Raw genomic sequence first — 21,823 nt, forward strand, 5'->3', positions numbered from 1 at the left:
AGGCTGTGGTTCGAATGTGTCCCCCAAAGCCGGAATGTCGGAAACTAAGTTCCCAATGTTTTGAGAGACTGGGCTTTATAAAGGATGGTTAGGTTGGGAGAGCAAGCACTGGCCTCATAAACAATTAGATGCTGTCATTGTGAGGGTGGGCTAGCAAATCTCCAGAGTAGGGCTGTCACAAAAGCAGCCTCCTCTTGTGTCACTCTCTGCTATGGGATGATGCAGCACATGCGCCATCATCAGGCCCCAGAGCCACGCCCTAGGGTTCCAGAACTGCAGTCAATCTCTGTTCTTTGTAAGCTATATAGTCTCGAATAATCTCAAATAAAAACACAAAGCAGGTTAAGGTGCATAGGGAAAGTGAGTACAAGTCTAGTTACGGAAACACCCCAGGATAGGGTCTTCTCAGAGAAAGGAGAGGATGCTGGTCGGCAAGTATCAAAGGGTGGATGCCACTCCTCACAGAGCCAGACTACAAAACGACACCTACCACAAAATTCAGAGGCAAGAGATGAATCCATGCAGGAGGTAGCTTTTCAGATGATTGCCATCAAAGTAGGGCTGAACCAAGTAGTAACAAAAAAGGTGTGTGTGTGTGTGTGTGTGTGTGTGTGTGTGAGAGAGAGAGAGAGAGAGAGAGAGAGAGAGAGAGAGAGAGAGAGTTCTTGTGGGTCCTAGTGCATGTATGTGTATATGCACTTAGAAACCAGAGGTGCCTTCTTTGGTTGCTCTCTACCAGGTGTCAAACTGGCCTGGGGAAGACTGATTCAGTTAGACTGAGAAGCCAAGAGAACCTTATTCTACCTGTTCTGCATCCCCAGTGACAGGATTAGAAGTAAACACTATGATGCCGTGTGTGTGTGTGTGTGTGTGTGTGTGTGTGTGTGTGTGTGTGTGTGTGCAGATGGCACTCTATATGCCTTCCTGCTAGTGAGGTCCTTGCTGGGTTCCTGCTTCCAGGCAGCACAACATTGTGACCTCGTCCAGCCTCAGACCAGAGGTCTTGCTTATCTGGGAAGGTCGTCCACATCTCCGAGCCATGCCTAGAAGTTCTAGCGTTGCCGTTCATGAATCTTACCCCTGAATTCTCTGAAATCAAAGGACCAGGAAAGATCACAGAGGTTTATGAATTCAATGTCCAGCCTCTAAAGAGAAGAAAGGAACAAACTATTCAGAACAGAGACTAAACATTTAGCTAGATGACCAGGCCCTAAGCACGTTTGTGAAGACAGAAGGGCTGACTTCTCTTGCAGCGACAGCACCCTTCACTGTGTGAGGTTAATGGGCCTTATTTTCCTAATGCCTATCATTTATTTCACGCTGTCTGCACCTGCTCTCTCTATGAGGCCGCTACTCAGTAAAATATCAGGGATAAAAGACCATAATAGGTGAATTCACTCTAAATAGCCAAGAATTTACAACAGTTTAATTATAATCAATCAAAACCTTTATTAAAGATCTCCTCAGAGGGTAGAAATGGGACAGGAGAGGAAAAATGGAAGCCAGATAAAGTTAAGAGGAATCCAAGACTTTTATCTACTTATGGAACTTGCTTGTTTGTTTGCTTGAGACAGGGTCTTGCCATGTAGCTCTGGCTGACCTGGCACTCACCATGTAGCCCAGGCTGGCCTCAAACTCATGGCAATCCTCCTGTCTCTGCCTCCAGGGTGCTGAGATCACAAGCCCAAGTCATCATATTCAGCCTTGTTGAACTTGTATTGACACATCGGACAGGTGTGCCTAGCCTGCTTGCGGGTCAGTGACATTAGCACCTGGGATAATTTGAGCACAATCAGCCACATCCTTTCTGCCACTCCTGTCTCCAGGGCAACCCCCCTGCTGACACCGAACACCCGAGAGAGGCTTTACCTGTAGTGAACTTTATGTAAATGGATCAGACTTCTGCTGCCTAACATTATGTTTGTGAGGTTTGTTATATCGTGGCATTCAGTTAGTTATCCATTCTCATTGCTTTATAGGATAAGAAGTTATCTTGTAAATGTCAATATTTGACCCTCAGGACTGAATTCCAGGCATACTTAAGCAGGGAAAATATAAACTCGTCCCTGGAGTAAAATTAACTCCCTTGACTGAAATCATTTTTACTTTGTTCATTGAGCACCGAGCTCATAATGCATTCTCTCAGTTTCTTATTTAATTTAAAATTTACATCTGAGCTACTCTTAACATCAGGATGCAGACGGATAAGTTCAAGTCACAACCCTTTTCCTCTCCCAAAGAAATAAAGCCAATCTGTTCTCTGGCTCCAATTTTATTTCTCCTATTACAAGTGACTATGCTTGAAGATACATCAACAACACAGTGACCCATTCTCCAGGGGCCTCAGCCCGCTCAGCCGTTCAATTGCCAGCATTTGTTCGCAGGTTACAAGCAACAGAAAGAGTGTGATCATTGTGTAGGCAATTCTAAGCCATGCAAACATATACAAAGACATAGGCTACAGCTCCTCTCGTATTTCTGTGGGTGCCTGTCCCTTCTCCCAGCTTGCCTCTCCGCTAGCACCTGCCCTTCATGGACACCTAGAAAGATAAGTTACACCAAGGGGCTCCTGCTCTCTCTGGAATGAAAGCCATCCTGGATTTTGCCTGGATGGCAGTAACATGTAAGATGAGACAGGTGGAACTGGAGATCAGTTTGACATTGGGCACCATGCCAGATCTGCCAAAGGGTCATGGGCAGCTGAGGTAGATTTCTATTTACTCCAAGGAGGTTTAAACAGTGGAATGTTCTCAGGACCCTATGATATGTGTGGCTTATTGCAGTGCCTACTAAAGTCTCAAGGGTTTTCCAGACTGGCGAGGGGAATCCCTTCCCTCCATCCTGAGGGTCTGGGTGAGAAGGGCATCAAGTTCTAAGTCAAAAGATGTAAAAGTCGGAGCCTGCTTGGGAGCTACAAGGCCAGCTTCCATCCAGAATGGCTTAGGCAGGAGGCTATGTAACAACCACAGAACTTAATAATCTAAGCTTTGAAAATGTTTTTATTGTCCGATGTATTTTTATTAACATGTTTTTTTGTAATTTTAGATCATGCTCCCCCACCCCACTCATTTCTCAGTCCTGCCATGTCTGCCCTCCACCCACATAGCTTCCCTCCCCAAAAGAAAATTTTAAAAAATTAAACAAACACAAAACACTTTGCTACTCTGTCTTTCTGCCTCTCCCATCATAGCGGCCTTGGGGGCTGCGGTGTGTCATGCAGCATACACTTCTCAAACAGCTTTACTTGCAAATGTCCATCACAATGAGCTGTTGGTCTGGTTCAAGGCCTCTGGCTTCTGGTACACCATCAGTACTGGACCCTCACTGAAACTCTTCTGGATATCCTGCTGTTGCCCCAAGTCATGGAGATCCTGCGGCTGTGGATCAGTCCCTTCATGCTCTCCACAAGTCAGATATTGGATAAATGTTGGGGTGGGCCAACTCAGAACCCTGGATGTGTGTCTGGGTGGTAGTTGAGCTGGTTAGTCATGGCCTCCACTGGGACCGCCCCCCCCAGGTGAGGGTCAGGGCCAGCTCTCCCATGCCCATGCCACTGAGGCCAGTTCTCCCAGGAGGAGGGGTGGGGGGATACAGCTTTCCCTCTGAGGTGACTGGTGTAGGGCGGGCCCAGCTTTCTGGTACCCAGGCCCAGTAGACATCAACACAGATCCCATCTGTGGTAGAACCATGGATCCAGACGTAGCTCTCATCCACAGCTAGGGTCGCATGCCAGCTTGGACCCAGGGAGCAACATAGACCACCCCGATCTGCATGACCTTGGTGGCAGCAAGGCCCTTGAGCACCAACATGACCCAGGCATCTTCACAACCTTCAGGCCCTTGCTTTTATTGGGCCACAGACCCAGACATGATCCTCAGCAGTAGCCCACGTCCAACAACATGGCCCCGGGTTGCAGCAGTGGTCACTCAGGTCAGTATGATCCCAGCAACAGCATGGCCCTCGAACACCAATGTGGCCTTAGGTGGTGGCCCAGATTCCCAGGCACCCTCAAGTCCTTCGATGATAACACAGCCAGCCACGGACATCACCACAGACCCCAGATATGGTAGGACCACAGACCCAGACGCAGCCCTCTGCAGCAGCTGGGGCCAGATGTCACCATGACCCCAGATGGCAGGATAGACCGCCTATATCAACCTCATGGCCCTCTCCCCTTCAGATCTGCTTCTCTCCACAGTACGGGAACCCTCCTCTACTCCTCCTCCTTCCCGTTTCTCCACCACACACCTGTTCATCGCAGTGGCCCCACCAGCCCAGGCCTCAGGCCTGTGACCTGACTTTTTTTTTTTTAACTGATTATTTGTGTCCTAAAGGAAATTTTGGGAGTTGAGAATCTGGACTTTTAGAATTCTTGGGAAGTCTTAGTTCCTGGAGTATATCTGAAAACAACTGTCTAGTTAGAAGAGATTTTTGTAATTTTCAATACAAAAAAATTTTTAAATTATCAGGCAAATAAGTAAAAATCAAGAAAAGATGCCAGTAAGAGGGGATAGACCTCAAGGTGTCCATTTTACCACTTAGTCATTTTAATGCTTTTTGTGAGTTTTAATGTTAAAAGAAGCACAGGATCACCGGAACAAATGACACACTCCATTAACACATAAAGTCACCATCTCCCCCTCTACCCCCTCTGTTCTCAACCTCTTCCAGAGAAATATGACGTCAGCAGCCCGGATCTACACTTTCAGACCTTTTCCTGTGTGTATAAAACAGTGATATAAAACCTGCCACAGAGGGCCTCCTTCTTCACATAGTTCAAGAGTTTCCTTTTCCCTTTAATTACCTCATAGATGCACACACACACACACACACACACACACACACACACACACACACACAAACACGCACACACATCACACACAGATGCTGGTGGAACTCACTCTTTTAAATGGTGGCATAAAATTCCAATGTATGGATCTTCCTATTCGATAATTCTGTTGATGAACAGTGAGGCCGTTTCCAGTCTTTTTGTTCATTTGTCAATAAAAGCAATACTATAATAAATATCACAGTGCGCATGTTCTTATAGATGGATGCTTTCTTTCTATCGGGTAGAGTTTCGCTCACTGTGCATGGTGAAAACTAAGAACATTATTCATTCTAATAGATATCGACATATTTATTAGTCTCTTAAATCCATTTGGCTTCATGATGAAGTGAAGGGTGTTCGTTTTGTTTTCTTCCACGTGTACAGACAACGTTGCCAACATTGCTTATTAAAGCATCTAATCTTTTAGTGGACTATGGGGCCACATTTTATGTACAGCAGGTCTCATGAACACCAGGGTTTTATGTCTGGAGCTACTGTCCTATCCCTCGGATCTATTTGTCTTACTTAACATCAATAGCAAACAATTTCACTATAGTTCTAAAGCTACTTTTAATATCTAGTAAGTTATTCTTTTATATGCTTTTTTGACTGTCTAAAGATACCCATTCTTCCATTCGAACTTCAAGTTTTACCCCAACAAAAATAAATCCCCATTAAGATGATGAATGTAATCTCCTTCTGGTCTCTGGTGTTTCTGCACAGACATGCCAAGTCTGTACACATCGCACACATCAATCCTAAATAATGGCACAGATGTGTCATTAAAGAAAAGCTCTAACCACACAGATACGAATCTCTTAATGAGGTAAATGTCAACGTACTAAGTAATATATGTTTTTCTAAGAAGCTCAACAAGAAGGCCTGAAGGAGATATAGCCCAACAATGCTTGCACCATGAGCTCACGTACCAAGGATATCAAGGCCCTTGTAAAGAGGCTGGGCCCAAGCCTTGACTGGCCTGCATTTGGTGAGCATGTCCTTGATGACATTGCCCAAAGGTCCCAGGTTCTGGTGACCACAGGCCAAGGCCAAAGCCAAGTCAAGGCCCTCTGGCTCTAATTCTTGTTTTGTCCCCACCCTAGCTCAGCTCCAGCTCTATCTCAGGTCCCCAAAGGTGCCCGGTCTTCTGTGAAAGCTACATAGCAGAGGCCTCTGTTTGCCTCTGTGAGGACATAAGGACCCAGATGATCCCATAACTGCAATCTGCAGAAAGCTGGGGTCCTTTGTTGTTTCTACAGATAAACCTGACTCAGGAAACCAATTCTAATGCAGCTACAAATATATACCAACTTTAAATGAACTAAAAGAACATGCCATGTTAAATATCCCATGCCAATGGTTCCCATCTGTCTTTATCCAATGTGACCCTTTATTATTATTATTATTATTATTATTACTATTATTAAAATATGAAAGTTTCCATTTTCGCCCCTCCTCCCAACATCCTCCCACTCCCCCCAACTCCCTCTCCTCTTCCCTCTCGATCCCTAAGAGCAATCAGGGTTTCCTGCCCTGTGGGTAGTTCAAGTTCCTCCCTGCTCCCTCCAGGTCCAGGAAGGTGAGTATCCAAACAGACTGGATCCCCAAAAATCCAGTATATGCAGAGGAAACAAGTCCCAGAGTCATTGTCAATGGCTTTTCAGAAAGACTCCGGGCCAGCCACATTCAGAGAATCCGGCCACATTCAGAGAATCTGGTTAGATCACGTGCTTGTTCAGTCCCAGTCTAACTGGCCTTGGTGAACTCTCATTAGATCAGTCCCCTTGTATCAGTGGGTGATCGCTCCCCTTGCGGTCCTGATTTCCTTTTTCATGTTCTTCCTCCTTCTGCTCCTCCTTTGGACCTTGGGGCTCAGTCCGGCGCTCCAATGTGGGTCTCCGTCTGCATCGCCATCCATCGCCAGATGAAGGTTCCCTCTGATCTTGCCTTCCCTGCTCACATTCTCCTTCCTTCTGCTTCTCTCTTGGACCTAGGGAGTTAAGTCCAGTGTTCCAATGTGGGTCTCTGTCTCTATCTCCATCCATCGCCAAATGAAGGATCTATGATGATAAGCAAAATATTCATAACCATATGGTTATGGGCCAAGGCCAGTTCAGGCACCCTCTCCTCTGTCCAGAGAACAATCTGGGGATCTCTCCTTGAACCTGGGATCCCATTTACAATCAAGTCTCTAGTAAACCCTAAACTGACTTCCATAGTTGAGATATATTCTTCCCTGAACCCATATCTATCCTTCCTCCCTCCCCCCCCTCCCAGTTCCCCGAGCATTCCCCATTCCTCCCCTACTCCCTTCTCTCTAACCCTCTCCCCTTCCAACTAAAAAATATGGAACGCTTCACGAATCTGCGTGTCATCCTTGCGCAGGGGCCATGCTAATCTTCTCTGTATCGTTCCAATTTTAGTATATGTGCTGCCGAAGCGAGCACCAATGTGACCCTTTTTAAGCGTCCTTAAGGAGATACAAATCTTGTGAAATTACTCATAAATATTTTAATCCTTGCTGCTATTAGAGGTGGGGTATTTTTCCAAAGTTCATTTATAGCTAACTGGATGGATGACACTGGTAAAACAAACAAACAAACAAACAAACAAACAAAAACCTGAATTAGCAAGACGGCTCAGTGGGTAAAGGCCTTGCCACATAGTCCTGGTAACCTGAAACGGATCTCTAGGAGTCGCTTAGAAGTGAGAGGAAAGAACCGACTCCACAGAACTGTCCACACTGTGATGTGCGCCCACACATACATCATGCATGCACACACAAAAATAATAAATAATTGATCACCCTTTTAAAACAAAAATTACTGATTCTTTCTACTTATATCTAAACAACATATGGAGTTACAAATGTAGCAATTTTGTGGCCTCTTGGATTTGCTAAATATCTGCAAATAGAGAAACTCTCTTTCTGTGTTTCTACCTACTATTTACTCTTCCCAATCGTATTAGCTAGCAAATGTAAACCATTTTGGTCATAGAAGGGAGCCACTCTTCCTAATTTTAAACAAAATGACCTGACTTATATTTTCTTAAGAGAATCTGATATTTCTTCACCTTTAAGTAAAATTCTACATCTGAACTTTATACAGTTTTGTCAAGAATGGCTATTTATAAAATTTCAATATTAATTAATTAATTCTATATTTTACCCTCCCATTTACTTGTTGACTCAAATATTATCTTGTAGGCAGGCATGGAGACACACCATGCTATCTGAGCATTTGGAAGCTAAGGCAGGAAGGCATATCAAGTTGGAGACCAGCCTGGCCTATACAAAGACCCTGTGTTAAAAATCAAAAGAAAACAAACATTTAAAAAACCGTAACCTTATAGATTTTCAGGTATTAAATGTCTTTGCTCACAGAACTAATACTGCCTAGTCATAATGTGCTCTTCATTTTTCTACAGGGCTGGATTTGATGGACCGATGGCTGCATGAGACTTTCGTGGGGGAGGGGGGAATATATTTTGTAGTGCTGTCTGTCCTGGAACTCAACAATATGCAGAGCAGGCTGGCTCAGCTCACAGGTCCTCCTACTTCTGCCTCCCAAGGGCTGGGACTAAAGGCGTGCACCACCACATCCAGCAGTATTAGACTTTTTACAGCCATATTTACAAGTGAAATCAGTGTGTCATTATCAGATTGTCCTAGTTTGGGGAAACAAGTGAAGGCAATTCCTTTTCTCCCTCCGTGGCCTAAAATATTTAAACAATATAAGAATTTTCGTTTTACTTTATAACACTTAGAAAAGTATTAGATATTGTATTGTTGTTACATGCCTTTCAAACATGGCAAGGAACTGGTGCTTAGACAAGTCCATAGCTCAAGCCGAGCAGACAATCAGAACAGAGCTAGGAGCACACACACACTCTGAGACCAGGCCTTCTTTGGTCATGGCTTTCTGCTTCTGCTCTCCTGGAAAGACCTGGAATTCTGACCTAAGCAATGGTGAGCAGAAACCCCACAGCAGGATCGTCCCTGGAGAAGCATCTGGTAGATCTGTCACAAACCTTGCAAAGAAGAAGTAGACACTAGAAAGCGACACTACAACCGTCTCCTTGGTGGCTGTTACGTTGTAATGGTGCAAAGGCAAAGAGACCACCAGCAGCGATTCAACATGGCACATTCACAAGGGTCTGAAGTTTAAGTAGTGCAGACCGCGTACACATTACTTAACAGCTCAGAGGGGAAGCCATTTGTCTGAGAGTATACTCCGTGACTCAGAGGTGGCAGACCACTCTATAGTAGAACATGTGCCATTCTTGTTCATGTATCATTCTTGTTCCAGTTACTGTATTTATTTGTGCTACTCATGGCTTGCCTCTTTGTCCTGCTTCCTGACCAGAATGCAGGCAACATAAGAGCAGGGACCACCTTGCCCGGTTTTACTTACCAGTAAACACAACGAAAAGGAACTCAAAATATTTGTTCTTAACAGAGAAAAGCAGTTGGGCATAGTGGTGCACACCTGTAATCCTAGAACATGAGGATTAGGGGTTCAAAACTAGCTGAGGCCATGAGACCCCGTTTCAAACCACCCTCACTCCCACCCCCACCCCCACCCCACCCCCCACCCCACACACACAAAGATAAGATAAAGCAGGATTTGGTGGTGTACACCCTTAATGCTAGCACTTGGGAGGCAAAGATGGGAAAAGATCTCTGTGAGTTCAAGGTCGACCTGGTCTATTTAGTGAGTTACAGCAAAGTCAGGACTACACAGAGAAGCCTTGTCCAAAAAGAAACCAAAAGCAACAACAGCAAACAACAAAGCACATTCAGAGCTAAACTGATCCCTGTTTGAACATCTATTGGAAGGGCGCTGTCCTTCTCCATGGTATTCGGTCCCCACTGCACACAAAGTTAGAAATCCCAGTTTGCACCGGCCTCTCTAAACAGCAAATGCGCAGCTTGCCCAAGCCACAGCTCCCCCTATCAATCTCATGCAATCACCGCATTTGACAGTGACATTCTTTTTAAAGGCAAATCAGTGTGAACTCCCAATATCCCAAATGAGATCAAGCGCACGGGTTCAAATGAGTTGGTCATTAATTACTCACCGCCACTCGCCGGAGTTTGAAACCAGCAGATCTCATTTTTCACTGCTGACGTCCTGAAAGGCACATTCTTCAGGAAACCTTCCTTACCCAGGTTTTTTTTTCTTCCCCTTTTCCACTATTGTTTCACCGAATCAACCCAAGCAATATTAAATAAGTTGCTAAATACAGATATTAGTTCATTTGTACCTAATTATTATAGGTAAATGGTGCAGTAAATGAAGCCCCCTCCGCCCTCCTCGGCTTTTTTTTTTTTCTGAAGCTTTTGTGATGTTCTCCAGGTAAATCCCATGCATAATGTAAGAGTGCCAATGTTGTTTGCATAATAAGCTATTTTCTACTGCAGAAGCAGAAACATTTTATCGCTATAGAGAAAGCTCAAATTATGAATACATTTTCATATAAGTTGATTTATGTGAAAATTACAAATAAATGCAGAGCTGAGCTGCAAGTGAATTGTTTGTTCCCAGTTCAAGGAGTGGTGTTATTTGAAATTAAAAAAGAAAACAACCCTACCACGTTCTGCTAAGAGAAATATTTCTGATGTTATTCAGATGGAAGCCCATCCCGTAAGACCGAAGAAGGTGGGTTCAGGCTGGTCCTGGTGGTCACATCTGGGGCTACAAACACTAAAACAGGGTTGTCCGGTGACTCCTGAAGCCACGCAAGCTCTGTGACACATACATTTTTTTACATGAACTTGGGCTACATACATTCTCAAAGAACTTAACCAGGTCTTTCAGTGGTCGAAGGAACATAGACTCCATTATCGCCCTTGAACAAGTATGAAAAGAAGCTCAATGTGTGCCGAAGGGGTGCAGGACCCAAAATCCACACTTCTCAGACCCCAGAAGACAGGCAGAGTAGGCTGCGCATGCACATTCTGACATCAAGAAGACGATAGTCTCATCGCTGTCAGGAATTGCTGCTTTAGTCTTCCTCTTAATGCAGAGACAAGCAAAACTCATGTAACTTGATCAGCTTCACTAGATCAAAAGTCCTTGTCCTGTGTCCAGATTTAGGCACCGAATGGCCATGCGAGAATGTCTGCCACATTTACCATTTTTATGACTTATTTGCAGCTCTTGTGTTGATTATGTGCTTTCCCCACAACGTTTTGTAACATTTACTCTTTTTAATTCTTTTCGTGGGGGGAGGCGGGTAGGGCTCGAGACAGGGTTTCTCTGTGTAGCTCTGGCTGTTCTGGAACTCGCTCTGTAGACCAGGCTGACCTCAAACTCAGAGAGCTCCACTTGTCTCTGCCACCTGAGTGCTGGGATTCAAGGCCGTGCGCCGCCACTGTCCAGCTTCTGAAACATTTATAAGATTTCATCAGAAATGTTGGGTGAAACACTACTTTAATCCATTACCTTGGATTTCACAATCTGTAAGTATATCAGCATTGGGAGTAACACTAACTTGGCCTACCACTCCTGGTCCATTTGAATGTTAGTCTAGCATCAAATGGTGGATGCCTGGCATAAAAGTCAGGAGCCTGAAGCAGACACTCCACCTATACCACTTGCCTTTCTATTAGTCTCTACGATTTAAACAGACCAAGATTCAACCATACTTCTCTTTAAATTAGACAGAAAACAGTTCACTTTAACAAACATTATCATGTGGTTTATATGGCTTCCTAATTCAGAAAGATGATATAAAAGAAGGTCTTTGAAGAATAAATGTTGTGTGATTCCATTTGTACAAGGTGTCTAACATAGACAAACTCACAGCAAGCAGAAGCCTTAATAAATATGGTTGCCAGAGAGTGGGGCAGAGACAGGGGAGACCTACTTCTTTTTCTAACATTTGTTCATTTCTGTATCTGTTTATGGAGGTAAGTGGTCATGTGCATGGCACGTGTGCATTTGGAGGTCAGAAGACACCTTGTAGGCCCTCTCCTTTCATCATGTGGGACCCAGGGTTTGAGTGTCGCTGTCTTTATTATACCCATTGAGCCATCTCCCGGCTCACTTATTCCTTAACCACAGAGGTATGAATGCACTTAAGGCCACTGAGCCACATGCTTTAAAATAGCTAAGGTGGTAAAAAACGGCTAAGGTTATGTGTAAGCTTTATGTTATGTGTATTTGGGCACATATAAAAAGTAGGAAGAAAGGATGCTTGGACGACATGTACAAAGATTAAAAAGTTCCTTTCCTGGCTATCAGATTTCCAGATCTTAATAGAGCAGCTGTCGTGAAGTCGCTGGTTACTGGACAGTTTTCAATCACCTATGCTTGCTGGGAGAAGCTGCCCCTGCCAGGGACTCTTAGTGTGCCTCTGCTGTGGCCTCTTGTTTCCTGTAAGGACTTCCAGAGAAACTTGCAAGACACAAGCCAACATCCCCAAGCCATTCTTCCCCTTTAGGCGACCTAGCGTAAACCAAAATTCTTTGACCGGAGGTATTCCCATCTGCCATTTGTTTTCTGCATTAGCATGTATGCAGAAGCACCACTTTAAGCCGAGCATGCTCAAGAATGCACCTGCCTCTCTCTCCGTGAGATAAGAGGATACTTTTGCTTTAGTGCCTGCAAACTGGCTTTGCTTGCTGGGGACACTGCTCCGAGAGTTGTTACAATGTGCTCCCTTCTGTGACAAGTAATGGACTTTCTCCACTCTTATTCCCCAGTTGTGCCATTCAATGGCTTTGCATTCGCAGAGACGCGAACCCTTTGCATGCAATTGCAGATTTCCTAGCAGCTCCTCTAGGCCTTACACTCTGCTGGAAGACCGCAGAACCTGCTGAAGTCAAGGCATTTCACAAAGACTGGAAATGCATCAGCTCCACCAGCTGGAGGGAAACAGTGGCACGACTAAGCCTTGGGTTGTATCCTGGTTTATTCCGTTGGCACCCAGATCCACACACACAGGAAAAAGGAAGGTTTAAAGTCTTCCCAAGTCACACTGGCTAAAATACAGTAACCCCAGTAGGGTTTCTCCAGCTTCAGAATGCCTGTGAATCACTGTGGGGGTGGGGGGTGGGAGTGTATGCTATAATGCAGATTCAGTTCCCTGGTGTAGGGCCTGGAATTCTGCTTTTCAGTGTGTGTGTGTGTGTGTGTGTGTGTGTGTGTGTGTGTGTTCTTGTGGAGGTCATGTATGTGCAGGTGGAGGTCAGAGATCAACCTCCAGTAACACCATTCAGGAACTCTCTCTTCTCTTGGATCTTTTGAGACAGGTCTAGGGTTAGGTTAGACAGGCCAGGGGTCTGCCTGTCTCCTTCAGCCCAGCATTGGGATACAAATGCATGACACTACTCCTGGCTTATTTACCTTTGCTGCATAGCTTCTGGGGATTGAGCTCAGGTCCCCACACTTGCCAGGCAACCACTTTATCACCTGATCTTTCTTCCTAGCCCCAAGACTCTGCATTTTGTTTGTTTGCTTGTTTGTTGGAGACAGGGTCTCACTGCATAGTTCTGGCTTTTCTGAAACTCACTGTGTAGACCAGGCTGGCCTTGAACTCTTAGAGATCTGCCTGCCTCCAAAGTGCTGGGATTAAAGAGGTGCACCATTACACCCAGCTAGGATTCTATATTGCTAACAAGCTCCGAGATGTCCTCCAAGCTCCTTCTGCAAACTGCTTTTCAAGTACCAAAGGTCTGAAGATCGACGCACAATATTGGGTCTCCTGGTTCCAGGGGCCATGCTATCACAAAGGCAACACAGAAACAGCTTGTTTCTGAACAGCATGCAGTGATCTCCCCAGGTGCTGGGATTTGTCTCTAATTGTCTTTTAAATGGCCCGCACCCCCACCAAACCATCCTATGACTCCAACCATAAGTCCCTCTGAAGGAGACCCCCAGCCTGTCAGGCAGTGCCTGTAAGCTCTGCGGAGCCATGTTGTTTGTGGATGGATGCCTAAGGCTTTCTGCTCTTCAATCTGTTGTCAAGTCAGCCAACCAGACTCACATCAAAGCCAATTTGAATTCATTTTGAACCATTCCAACAGATTCTATTTCAAAAGGCTCTGCTAACTTCAAAAAATAATATTCATTACCTGGTCATTGAAGGAAACTGCTCTCAGGATGGTGTACCCCGCCACCCCCTTAATTTGGTAATTCTATCAGGAAAAGCAATTAAGTTTGTCTGACATGACTTGTTTTTATAAATCCATGATGCTTACTGCTCTTAATTTAATTCTCCTCTTACCACTTATAATTTCATTCTCATCTGACAGTTCATATTTTCTCTCTGAATGATTCTTTTCCCTGTATATTACTAATCACAGAGAACACAGTGAAGAACATCAGCCTTTGGGTAGGAGGGAGACTGGAAAATGACGGGGGGGTGCACAGGCTTCCCTCGGTGAGAGCAGGAGTTTTTCCCTTGCCGTCTCTGCAAGTCCCCAGAGTAGTGCTTGGCACACAGATGGTGCTCAATAAATATTTGCTATCAGGCACCATGCCAGGCACTTTGGAGACAAGGAAGACTCTGACCTATGCCTTGCTCCACATGTCACATTAGTCGGGAGGCAGACACTTGAAGAAATAATTATAAAGCAATCTGGGGGAAATGGTATTGTGCCAGCAATTCCAGGCACTGGATCTCACAGTTCTATTTTCAATACTGAAAAAATTTCCACAGAAGACGGTTGGCAGTCTCTTTCCTATCGACTGGAGACCTAGACTGCTTGTGATCATGCACTAACTACAGTGGGGGTGAGTGGAAGGTAAGGTCAACCCCTCTCGAGTAAGTCTGCAAAAAGGCTGTAGACACAGCTCAGCAATTGAGAGTATTCGCTGCTCTTGCAGAAGACATTGGTTCAGTTCCCAGCACCCATGCAGTAGCTTCCAACTGTCTATAACTCCAGTCCCAGGGAATCCAGCGCCTTCTCTGTTGTCCCTGTGCATTGGACACACATGGTGCACCAATAGGCATGCAGGTGCAACATGCATCCACATCAAAGAAACGAATATTTTTAAAAACAAACATGAAGAAAGCCACCTCTTCCCGTCTTAGGTAGTGGCTCTCTTTGCATGGATTTGTAGACTGTCTGAGTTGAGGGAGGGCTGCATACTCTTCCTAAATAATGAGTGTAGAGAGCAAATGGCCAATAAACACATGAAGAAATGTTCCCCATAACTCATCATTAGGGATACTCAATGAGATACACTGCACACCCATTAGGATGGCTATTAACAAAGCAATAGAAAGTAACAAATATTGCAAAGGATCTGGAGAAATTAGAATCCTTGTATGATGCTGGTAGGAGCAGAAGATGATTCAGTTGCTGTGAAAACCCATAGTGTATGAGAGCTTCCTCAAAGAATTAAACACAAAATTAACACAGAATTTATCCATCCCATGCCTGGAAATACGCCTGGAGGAAAAGAAGGCAGGTGTGTGAGCAGATTTTTGTCTCACACATACAGCATCAATATTTGTAGCAGGAAAAAAATAGAAAAAGCATGGGTGTCCACTGACAGGTGGACAAAAACAACGCATGTATAGAAACGGGGGGTTATGTCTCAACCTTAAGAGCAGGAGATGCACGCTATAGCATGGATGAGTCTGGAAGACAATATGCTAAGCGAAACAAGGCAAAAAAGGTCAAAGAAATAGCCTCGCCTATCTGACTCATCTGACCTATCTACAGTTAAATCTCTAGGAGCAGAAAGTAGAATGGAGGCTATCAGGACCCAAGGGGGTTTGAGGCCAGATTACTGCTTGATGTTTTAAAGGTTCTTTCCAGAAAATTCTTGAAATGGATGGTGGTGATGGTTATATGACAACATGCATGTACTTAGTGCTATGAAATTGTGCACTTAAAAGTAGCCAGTAAATAAAAAAATAATAATAAATGTTGTGTTTTATTATAAGAAAAGAAATAGGTATTTGCTAGAAAGTGTTCTGACTGAAGAGAGCTGGGAAGAACAGCTTTTCAGAGAGAAGCAGGAACAGTCTTAAAGGTGCCACAACTACCACCATCACAATATGACTGAGGTCTGTTGTCACAGCTACTACCATCACAACCATTACTGAGGTCTGTTTTCACAGCTACCACCAACAAATAGCCATTACTGAGGTCTGTTGTCATAGCAACCACCATCACAACCATTACTGAGGTCTGTTGTCACAGCTATCACCAACAAACACAGCCATTACTGAGGTCCGCCGTCATAGCTACCACCATCACAACCATTACTGATGTCTGCTGTTTATCATTTCCTGGCCCCATTCACCAACCACTGGCTTTTTAATTTCAAACACTTATAGCCTCAAGATTAAGCTTTGTTCACAAAGTTACCCTATTTAAAGAACATAACACTCAGGAAGGTTCATGCATCCCAGCCATTTGCCTCAGAAGTGAGTGTCTGTCTAGAGGTGAGGGCCACAGTGAGTTTTGTTTGCTGACTGGGCCACAGCTGGGGTTCAGGTATGAGCATCATACCTTGGAAAAGGGTCACACACACAAATCAGTCACACATATGACAATGGTGATGAAGAAAGCACTTGAATCCCTGTCACGGAAGCCATAGAGAAAAGCAGATCTCCTGGTCCTTTCGTTTGCCATTCCAGGGTAGTCTAGATAACTGAGAGCCATGTCTGTTGCTGTTTAATCCCTGAACCCTTGTGCAGAATACAAGACAGCTAGAGGTCCGCCAATATTGGCCCAGATAGCCTGTCAAAGCACAATGGGGCCCAAGTATGTCCTTCGTGGTCCCCAAGTATAAAGCACTTGAATATACTGACTGTGATGGTTAATGGCCATTGCCAAATCGACTGACTTTCGAATCACCTAGGAAACACACTTGAGTTTTAACTGAGCAAGACCCACTTAGAGAGTGTACAGCGACACTAATAGGTTGGGGTTACTGGGTGAAAAGGAAAGAGCAAGCTGAGTAACCACATTCATCTCTCCATGCTTCCTGATCGCAAATGCGGTAAGATTTAGCACCCCTTGTTCCTACCATCACGTCTTTCTTCCCCATCATGATGTGGTGTAGGAGGGTCTTCTTTCTATGTATTGCTTTCATTGGTTGAATAAAGAAAACTGCCTTGGCCTTTTGATAGGGCAGCCCTTAGGTGGGCGGAGTAGACAGAACAGAATGCTGGGAAGAAGGGAAGTGTGGCAGATGCCATGATTCTCCTGCCCAAGACAGACCCTGGTTAGACTCATGCCAGTAAGCCACAGTCAAGTGGCAATACAGATTAACAGAAATGGGTTAATCAAGATGTGAGAATTAGCCAATAAGAGGCTAGAGATAATGGCCAAGCAGTAATTTAATTAATACAATTTCCATGTGATTATTTCGGGGCTAAGCCAGCCGGGCGGCCGGGAGCCAGGTGGTGGGACGTGGCCTGCTCATCCTACAACAATGATGAGTGGGATCCCCTCGAACTGTAAGCCAAAATAAACCTTCCTAAGTGCTCTTCTTGTCAGATATTTTGTCAGAAAAGTGTCCACCGTGAAAGTGAGTCCAAGGGCAAGAGCTGGAGGAGTTTCTCTTCTGGGTGCCCAAAGAGCAGTGTGTCACCATTACATCGTACTGTCAGCTGGGGCAGGAGGTGGGAGTCTCCAGCAGGTGTGGTTCTGGGAATGCCCAGAGCCTCTTCCTCAACACGTGTCACATACTTTCCTCTATGCTGAATGACAAATTTCCAATTGGTCTTGGCAGCTCACCCATAAGTGTGCTGGAGCATACTGTCTTGAGATAAGGAGGAAATATCTGAAGTCGACCAAACACTGTTGTCCCTCCTAAAGCAGGATTCCCTACAATTCTCTATCCAGAAGGTCATGCTGTCTCCAAATAGAAAACCCACAGTGGACTCTTGCCGGGGGTCTCTGAGATGTGCTGAGACACAGAGCAAGCACAAATGAGACTTTCTATGCCTTGTGTAACTTTCCTGAGTCCTGGGGGACAGGCTCATGATGGCTCCTAGGCTTTTATTATCCCTTTGTGCCCATCTATAAGTAAAATGGCATGCTAATTAATTGTCCTGTTGCACCAAATTCGTGCAAGTAGTAGGAACCGCAACCTAAGGTTCACTGTTAATGGAAGCAGTCACCAGTGGACAGATCTGCGTCGCATGTATGTAACTGATACGTCCTTTCATTCTGCCAGGGTATGCACACTCTGCAAAATTTTTCTAGTCTTTCCATTTTTATTCACAAAAAAAATCAACTTTTATTCAATTGTATTCACACACATATATGGGTGTCTATATAAGTATATGCCACCTGTGTGTGACTGCAGGGAGAGGCCAAAATAGGGTATCAGATCCTGGAACTGGAGTTACAGGCAGTTGCGGATGCTGTGAGCTGAACTCAGGTCCTCTGTGCTCTTAACCACAGCAATACCCAATCCATAAGTGTTCCAACAGTATGACTGCTTGTCAGGACATCAGAGGTAGAGATTAAAACTTCAGATCACGGTGGCCTCGGGGCCTCTTCTGACCTTTAGAGTCTGATTCTCTACCTGTCAGCTCAGGATGCCTTGCAGTCTCTTCCTTGATGAGAAGGAATTCTCAGTATAGAGCCAGGCGGCTGTGGCGCATGCCTTTAATTCCAGCACTCAGGAGGCAGAGGCAGGAGGATCTCTGTAAGTTCGAGGCCAGCCTGGTTTACGAGAGCTAGTTCCAGGGCAGGCAATAAAGCCACACAGAGAAACTCTGTCTCAAAAAAAAAATAATCTCAGTACAGAATAAGTGGCATCAAGCAACACAAATAAGAAGCTATCCACATAACATACCTGACAGAAAGGATTCGCTAGTAGAGCCTCTTTATTGTCTTTATCCTTTATAAAGGCATGCGAGGGGACAGACACTGACCAGAGTTCAGAATGCATCTTCAGTAAACTACACACTAACCAGGACACGCTGGGAAAGCCAGTTCCCCTCTGATTTCTGCCTCTCCTCAATGTAAACAGTGGGAAAGGTACAGGGGCCCAGCTGATCTCTACAGGTCTTCGCAGCTTTAGCAATCTGAGATTGTAAATATAACTTCTTTTTGTTTTATTGCTCCTGTATAAATATAGAACAGCCTCTCTCTGGCAAGGTGGTTCATTTATTTCAACATTTACTAAGCATACTCTGTATGAAAAATGAGAGTATTGAAAATCGAGGAGGCGAGCATCAGGAGAAAGAAATGATTTCTCCAATCTCCTATAGCAACACTGCAAAGGAATACAGACAGACACCGCTGTGTGTGCCTTGAACAATAAGGAGGGTGGATGAGGAGCAATTATCATGACCCAGGGTTTCCTGAGAGGGGCAGGAAAGGAAGGAAAGATAAGCATTGTGACACCAAGGGTAGGGTAGATGTACCATTCAGTTCTCCTGAAACAAGTCCTATAAGGCAGTTCTGATAGCCACCAATGGAATTCTGGGAAGCCAGCAGGTGCCACTGAAGACACACTCCCGCATTCTCATCACTGTAGCCTCTTTCGGTAGGAAACACAAGGACAACAACTGGAGATAGGCCCTGCAGACTAAGGTCATCCAAGAATTCAAATGGCGTCTAAGTACTAAAACATGTCAGGCGGTGTCTTCCGTCCGTCTATCGACTCTAAGGGATCACGGGACGGTGCCATAACTGGGCTTGTTCTCCTTGCCGTGCGAACCTCGATATGCTGGGGAGGGGGGCTTTTCCTCCTGGCCATGCTCTTTGAAATAAATTACTTAGGAGAGCTCACAAGCAGTTAATAGGAGGAGGAGGAGGGGCCTCACACAAGGAAAAAAGACTTTATACATCCTGTGGCCATGGAAATCATAATCAAAACACTGACGTGTTTTACTATTCACAGGAAGACACTGCGAGAGCGAACCCATAACATAGGTAAAGGGGTACTACAAGCAGTCAGTCACAACCTACGCCACACAAAGGCGTGGTGACATGGCCACTTCACAATCTGGACAAACATCTCTCTAACGTTGGAGGTGTAATCTTCCCCTCTGATGGCTGCACTGCATTTAAATAGTGTCTGTGTCTACACAGCATTCTTGTCCACAGCCCACGTCTGTCACTCAGCTGTGCACTAATGTCGTCTTCACCCAGCTTTCAGGTTCCAGCCCCGTCGGTTACACAGCCTCTGTTTTCTCCCCATATTGAATGTCTCTGTTGTTTATTGCTCGACTCTCGCGTGGGGAACTTGTCTGAATGGTCTGGGGGCTTTCATTCGGGCCTGATCGGAGATCATGGTTATTGGAACTCTGTATTTTACAGCTTCCATCTCATTAATGCCAGCACTAATTTGTGGTCCCATCCAATACCACCCCCATAAGATCTGCATGAATACACACCGGATTTCAATCTGCCATTCAACAAGCATGAAGTCCTTTATGTTCATTATGAGCCAATCAAACAGCCTCAGATTCTTTACTCTGCATTTTTTCCATAGTAAAATCATTTTTGTTATTATCCAAAGCAGTTGCTTGGTAGGAAATATTCAGGAAAGCTGGTTGTGTGTGTGTGTGGGGGGTGGAATGACAGGAGAGCCAATCTGTCCTCTGCTTCCTTTTCTTTACAAACACAACGACTCCAACCTGGAAACGGATCCAAATTAAGTCATCAACTTTTTGTCAAAAACAGCTCTTGTTCAGAACTATCTCATGGCAGGTTATAAAGCATGCTTATTGGTCTCGCCCTCCCAGGCGCAAACGGACTGCTGAGATGAAACTAACTCTTGCCCTGGCAGAGACTCAAGCCAGGTTGACAAACCCAAGCCACGCACTACATCAATACCGTGCATGCTGGAAGGACCTCATTCTGAGGCCTACCATTTTATTCTCCTGAATGCTAGGGCCTGGGGTCATTATTACAGAATTCTCCTGTGTTCGATTTGCATGGTTAAGTGATTCCCCCTTCCCATCATTCCAGCCCCATGCATCATTACCAGAAGGACTCCATTCTGCTGTAATGCTCTCCACTTCCTGTTCCAGCAAAACGCCGCGGCCTTCAAGTTCCTCTGGTAATTGTCTGTTCTACAACAAATTTCAGTCACAAAATTGGTTCAAGTAGACTTGACTACTCAAATTTGGAAATAAATTAAAACGAGGGAAAATGCTAGTAAATAAACGGAAATAGCAAGTGTTAGGGTGTTCTCAGTGAACAGATGCAGGGAATCCAAGAGGGGGTCGTTTTCTGTTCTCTTATTAATGACCAAATATGGTAGACCTCAAAAGTAGCTCTTTCCTCATGTAGTAAAAGCCTCTCAGCTACAGGCTTTCCACCACCTTCTCTGCCCTTGCTCTCCATGCTGTGTTCTCCAACAAACAGACTCTGGGGTGCAGAGGAGGATTTGGAAATAGTTTTCATAAGAGGCAGGAAAAGGTGGAGAGAGAAATAGGCTGCGGCAAAGTCACACCATAGACTCAGCCAGCCCCGTAGAGGGTGTGAGGCAGGAATGCTCCTTCAGGGTTATCCACAATCCAGGGAGAGGAACAAGGTTTTCTCACCCCTTCTCAGGCTTTCACTGTGGCACGTCCCCATGAAGCAATGCTGACTTTGGGCAAGAATGCTAATTCCCAGAAAGGAACATCAGCCAGCCTTGCAGCCATTACAAAAATAAATCCTTGGTCATGTAGGTGTTGAGAAAGACACAGGGCAGTAGGCAAGGCACGTGGCAGCCCTTTATCCTATGAAATATCTGATTAACTACCCTAGACCAAGAAGGCTCCACGAGAGAATGTGTGCTAAAACCACTTCAATTGCATCTGACATCTGGCCATGATCTGCAAAACTGATCATTATTATTATTAATTATTATTATTATTATTATTGGCTTAAAATATGTGTTCACCCTTGCTTTCACAAGACATAAACCTCTAACATGGGCACCATAGAAGAGAGTTGTCTCCTATCAACTACTTCTGTGCCTTCAAGTGACTCTTAACCTCTGTGAGACTTTGCTTCCTCAGCAGGCAGGCCAGGATGACAATATTTACTGCACCTCCTTACAGGGCTGT

At 44.9% G+C, this 21,823-nt stretch overlaps 1 long non-coding RNA gene and 1 other non-coding gene across 2 annotated transcripts in view; both read right to left on the reverse strand.

Annotated features, from left to right (window-relative positions):
• The window catches only part of LOC146893833 (uncharacterized), a 72,306-nt gene that overhangs the window by 34,223 nt on the left and 16,260 nt on the right, over positions 1-21,823 (reverse strand). The window contains exon 4 of the long non-coding RNA XR_015738565.1: positions 9,914-11,220. This is a non-coding gene — a long non-coding RNA (uncharacterized LOC146893833). The remainder of the gene's footprint in view (positions 1-9,913; positions 11,221-21,823) is intronic.
• Positions 7,172-7,278, reverse strand: LOC148121156 (U6 spliceosomal RNA). The gene has a single exon (XR_015738654.1). It is a non-coding gene; the product is annotated as a U6 spliceosomal RNA (small nuclear RNA).

This window comes from Myodes glareolus, chromosome 8 (assembly GCF_982192425.1).
Source record: "Myodes glareolus chromosome 8, mMyoGla1.1, whole genome shotgun sequence".
NCBI classification, from domain to species: Eukaryota; Metazoa; Chordata; class Mammalia; order Rodentia; family Cricetidae; genus Myodes; species Myodes glareolus.